Source organism: Argentina silus (genome assembly GCF_951799395.1).
Source record: "Argentina silus genome assembly, chromosome: 17".
NCBI lineage: Eukaryota > Metazoa > Chordata > Actinopteri > Argentiniformes > Argentinidae > Argentina > Argentina silus.
In genome coordinates, this window is record NC_139671.1 from 6,573,510 (window position 1) to 6,579,161 (window position 5,652).

The following is a 5,652-nucleotide window of genomic DNA, read 5'->3' on the forward strand; positions in this document are numbered from 1 at the left end:
TTAGGGTTAGGGGTTAGGGGTTAGGGTTAGGGTTAGGGTTAGGGTTAGGGGTTAGGGTTAGGGTTAGGGGTTAGGGGTTAGGGTTAGGGTTAGGGGTTAGGGGTTAGGGTTAGGGGTGGGGATGGGTTATAGGTGGCTTGATTGTCTTCTTTGGCTCAGGGGGGTCTGGCTTTATTGGCTAGTGTTGTTTGGGTAACCCCAAGGCCATCCAACGCGTCTTAGAGTTCGAGTCGGCTCACATCTGGTCCCATGTGGAAACTCTTGCGCTGATGGAAGGAGATGAGACATGGTTCACCTTGAGGGGACTTGGTCTGGCCTTTGAACAACTCTCTGACAGAACCTCAGAGCACTTGTAAAGGTCGCTCTCCTCTCAGAAAAAGAACTTATCTTAGAAATCCTAAAGGTCACAAGCTCAGTCTGTTCCCTGCCCCAGTCCCCAGACGTCAGAAACGAGAAGTCATTCTGCAGCTTTTCTGGATTACCAATACACTTGCCTGTACAGCAGAGTACGTGACCGAAATACTCTCTCACTCTCGGGTCCCCTTAAACCGAAAGTGTTCACATTCAGCAGGGTGTCTCCTGAGTCTTAAATAGCCTGTGCGGCCCGGCCCGGCCCAGCCCTGCCCAGCCCTGGTGTGTTTTATTTACAGATCTCATAGAGAGCTCCATCACTCTGATCTATAGCCAGACCCCGCTGGGCCAGGCCTTCCAACACCATGATTGCCTCCTTCTTCATTTTCCCTCTGACCACGGACGTATGGAGGGATGGAGAGAGAGAGAGAGAGAGAGAGAGAGGGAGGGAGGGCGGGAATGAGGGAGGGAGTGGCGTTCTCCTTGTCCTTCTTTGGCCTGCTTTTTTTCGTCTTTTTCTTCCCTGCAGGCCATCTGTTTCCTGTCTGTAATGCGACTCCAGCGCCCCAATCGGGTCCTGCCAGGCAGGCGCACGGGAAACCATGACGATGCAGTGCATGATTAGCTGCGATCCTAATAGGTCTGGGCGTATTCATGTGTCCGTGCTCTACCATAGGTTGTCTCATGTGATGTGAGCATGACAGACCAGCGCTTCTCGGTAATTGGTGGGAACCTTCTTGACATAGCTAGACTTTGTGAGGGGATACGATACAGTATGTAACCGTTCATTGCCCTACGGTTGCGCTGTACAAGTCAGTTCCTGTGTCGTCCTGCACGGTTGCCGCGTGTCATCATTTGTCAGTCTGACAGGCATTAATAGTAGTCATTTCAGAGTCTGGCCAGTGTCAGCTTCTCTGGGTGTAATCCACTAACACTCTTCAGACTGTTCCCTGCTAATAAACAGTCATAATACTGGCTGTGTGGGCCTGGACTGTGTCTTCGGCGCTCTCTCCCGTTGGCTCTCTCTCTCTCTGTATCTTTCTCTCTCTTTCTCTCTTTCTTTCTCTCTCTCTGTATCTTTCTCTCTCTTTCTCTCTCTCTCTCTCTCTCTCTCTTTCTTTCTCTCTCTCTTTCTTTCTTTCTCTCTCTCTCTCTCTCTCTCTCTCTCTCTCTTTCTTTCTCTCTTTCTTTCTCTCTCTCTTTCTCTCTCTCTGTCTCTCTCTCTCTTTATCTCTCCCCTATCACTCTTTCTGATGGGGATTTTCCAGCCCGGCCCTCCCCATGAGAGACCTGGACCTCTCTCTTTTAATGTTTGTTTTTAATCGATGTGCATAATGGCGTCCGTCAGCTAAAGCGAGGCCAGACCTCCGATGTTGTGTTTGCTTAAGCGATGCAGGCGTGAGTCCAGGCCTTTTATACTGTATTTCTCTGTTAGCTTAGCTTAGCCAGCCATACACAAGGGTTTGGGATACTACTTTTAGATTATCGACGTGAGCCAAAGTCTGGCTGGACACATACATACACCCTGCTGTTAAGATACTGATGCCAGCCAAAACTCATCAGAGTACTGCTGTTAGCGTAGCATTGCCAGCAGCAATATCCCCCTCGATGCTCGAAATAACTGTTAGCTTAGCGGCTCCAACTAGAGCCAGAGTTCTTGTACTTCTTGTCTGGGTAGCAGGAGGCTACTTGCGGCTAAGGTCCCCAATGCACTGCTATTTCCGTCATACCGCCTTCTCTCTCCTCAACCTTCTGGTAGGTTCTGTGCTCCGATGGCTGATGCTGATGATGTGTGCTGAATGCATGGGTGGTCCTATTCCTTGACTTCAGTGAATCCCCTTTTATCTCCCCTGGCCCCCTTACCGACCCCCACATTTCACAGTGGAATGTTCCTCACCACTATTGGGACCTCTGTCCTCCCATTGGGTAACACTTGCTCAGTACATCAACGGGGGGGGGGGGGGGGGTGATGGATGCTCTCACCGCCAGTGTGTGGACGATCGTCCGGCTCAGTGTTATTGTGTTGGGCCCTGCTAATTGACGGGAATAATGTCTCTCACCCGGCTACGCTTCTCTTCCTTCTCTCTCTCTCTCTCTCTCTCTCTCTCTCTCTCTCTCTCTCTCTCTCTTTTACCCCTTCTCTCATTCTTTTTCTGTGGACCATTCATTCACCCCCACCGCCTTCTCGTTCTCTCTCTCTTATCTCCTCTCCTCCTTCCCTCTTTTCTCATCATACTGTCTCTTCTTCGACATGTGGAGATGAAACATTCTTGGAATGTTTGGTGGATGCCATATTTATGGGCTTGTCCTGTCCCTGAGTCTGTATCTCTGGGTGTTCTCACCCTGAGGCATAGATACTTTATTGGCAGATAAGCTCCTCTTCCCTCATCCTCCCTCCCTCTCTCCCTCCCTCCCTCCCTCTTGTTCTCCCTCCCCCCTCTCTCTAGGTTAAGTAGGAGAGCATGCGGGGCGTCTCGGATCATGTGGTGGAGTGAGTCTGGTCTGCTTCAGCGGCCTCTACCCCCACAGAAACGAAACATATAGAAAAGATTCATTGTTGTTATGCCAAGGTGGCCATTTTGAGTGGATCGAATTGACTTTTCCAACCTCTAAGAACAACACTGGCCTACCACCTCTTTTCTCTGTACTCTGTATCATGTGACAGTGTGGTCATAACCTCTGGTTGTACCCGTTAGATAAGAAGGAAGATTTACTGCTGGGACCATATATACTGACATTTATGCACTCACTGTAATGTAAGTCGCTTTGAATAAAAGCGTCAGCTAAATGGCATATATTAGTATTATTATTATTAGTATTATTATTATTGTTACTGCACAGCTGGAATGGGAATACCATGGTTTGGGAATGGGAAGGCGTTCCCAGCTGTGCGGAGACGTTGATTCCCATTGAGTTGTCAGTGTGATGGAGAGGACTCGGTGGTAATTGAGACAGAGGGAGATGAGGAACAGTTGTGTTCGGAGGGCTTTGTTACCCTGTCGTCTAATCCCATCACAGCGGTGCTAACTGCTCTCAGATCAGTGCTCTCCTCAGGACTGCAGCAGGTGTTTATTATAAAGACACTCGTAAAAGTGTCTCTCTTTCTCTCCCTTTCCCTCTCTCTCTCTCCCTCTCTCTCTCCTTTTCTCTCTCTCGTTCTCTCCATCTCTCTCACTATCTCTCTCCTTTTCTCTCTTTCTCCATCTCTCCCCCCCCCTCTCTCTCTCTCTCTCTTTCTCTCCCTCCCTCCCTCCCTCCCTCCCTCCCTCTCTCTCTCTCTTTCTCTCCCTCCCTCTCTCCCTCCCTCCCTCCCTCCCTCCCTCTCTCTCTCCCTGCGGGGCCCTGAGGACACGGCTCTGTGTGCCACCCCGCATGAGTGCTGTTTAAAGACCATGGAGGAGAGGATACGCAGATGGACCTAAAGTAGGGAAGAGAGAGAGACTCTGAGCCAAACAGACCTCACTAACTGTGCCCGGACATCCTCTTCAATGAGCAGACACACACACACACACAACCACACACACACGCCAACTCAGGACATACACACATATACAATCCTATGATTGGGTACCTACATTAAGAAACATTCTAGAACATTTGTGTGGCATTGTGGACTGACATTTATCCAGCTGTGTGTGTGTGTGTGTGTGTGTGTGTGTGTGTGTGTGTGTGTGTGTGTGTGTGTGTGTGTGTGTGTGTGTGTGTGTGTGTGCGCGCGCGTGTGTGTGTTTGCGTTCCGACCTCCTCTGTGCCAAGAAACCCAAGCGCCAGTGTGGGGGCATAGGAGAGGAAATGATGTGATGGACTCTGGTGCAGTCTTCCATATAACACCCCCCCCCCCCTCTTCTCTCCCCTCCCCTTCCCTCCCCTCCACCCTCTCCTCTCTCTTCCCTTGATCAGAAACAGCTGTTAGCGTAGCCTGCGTTCGCGCGTTTGTCCTCTCACAGACATCTATTTTCGGAGTTCACTCTAATAATAGACTCTAAAGCTTTATCAGAGCTCTGTAGGGTCTGGGGGGGTTGTGGGGGGGGGGGGGGAGACCGTTTCATATCCAGCCCTATACTGTAACACAGGACTACAAGACAACAGCCCATATGTGTGGTAATTAGTTAAAGCCGACGACAGATTGGGTCTGATATGCACCTCGTCCCAGAGTCCTCTGTAATTACCTCTGGAGGCACTAACCCTCTTCATAATGCCAGGACTCTGTCAACACGCGCTGTACAGTAGAGTAGGACCGGCCTTCGCTCTCTTATCAGATACACACACACACACACACACACACACCATCACCACACATACACACACACACGTACACACACACCATCACCACACATACACACACACACACACACACACCATCACCACACATACACACACACACGTACACACACCGTCACCACACATATACACACATACACACTGCAGGCACACACACACACACACTGCAGGCACACACACGCACACACACACACACACTGCAGGCACAGACACTGTGATTATGGACACTTAACTTATCATGGCTCATTGTAGCCTTTGTATTCCCCTGCCTGTAAAGTAAAGACATGCTATCTGTGTGATGGGAGTTTGTTTGAAAGGGAACAGTTTATATAGCGTAGGCTCGGGTAATAGCAACGTAGCAATGACAGGGCAGGGACATACGGGGGCGGACCGAAAGAGACGAGAGACGTCTGTTAGGGTTATTCGAAAGTATACCTGGGAGTGAAACGTCTACACACTGAATCACAGGACTACTCCATAAGCACATTACACGGCCAGAAAAAAAAAGGAAACCATGTCATTGGAATCATGGTATTGTCATAAGAGCACGTCCTGTCTCATTGAGAACAATAACCTGTAATCTAATCTAATCTCGTCGTGTCTCCTGTCCCCGTCTGAATGCCCAATCTGTTATGGGGAATGTATGCAGCTCTGCATGTGACTGCCAGGTCATTGCTAGGTCTCAGCCTTATGATAATGCTCTATGGTTCAAGTTCATACTATGGTCTCACTGGGGTTGTAGTGCAGTGTCTTTCTGTGTGTGTTATCGGTCCTGCTGTGGGTATAGATCGTGGAGTATTCTATTACCCCGAAGAGCTGAACTCACCGAACCCACAATGTCAACCGTCAACCGGTGCGCTAAGACGGCAACCGTGATATCTTTAGCGAGGGCCGGAGGCCGAGACGTTGTCAATGCGCTTTTCAATTGCCGTGACTCACGGTGTCACAATGGTTATTGTTGATCAAAAAAAAAAAAAAAAGCCACCCAGTCAGGAGCGGAGGAGGACAGGAGAACAGCCA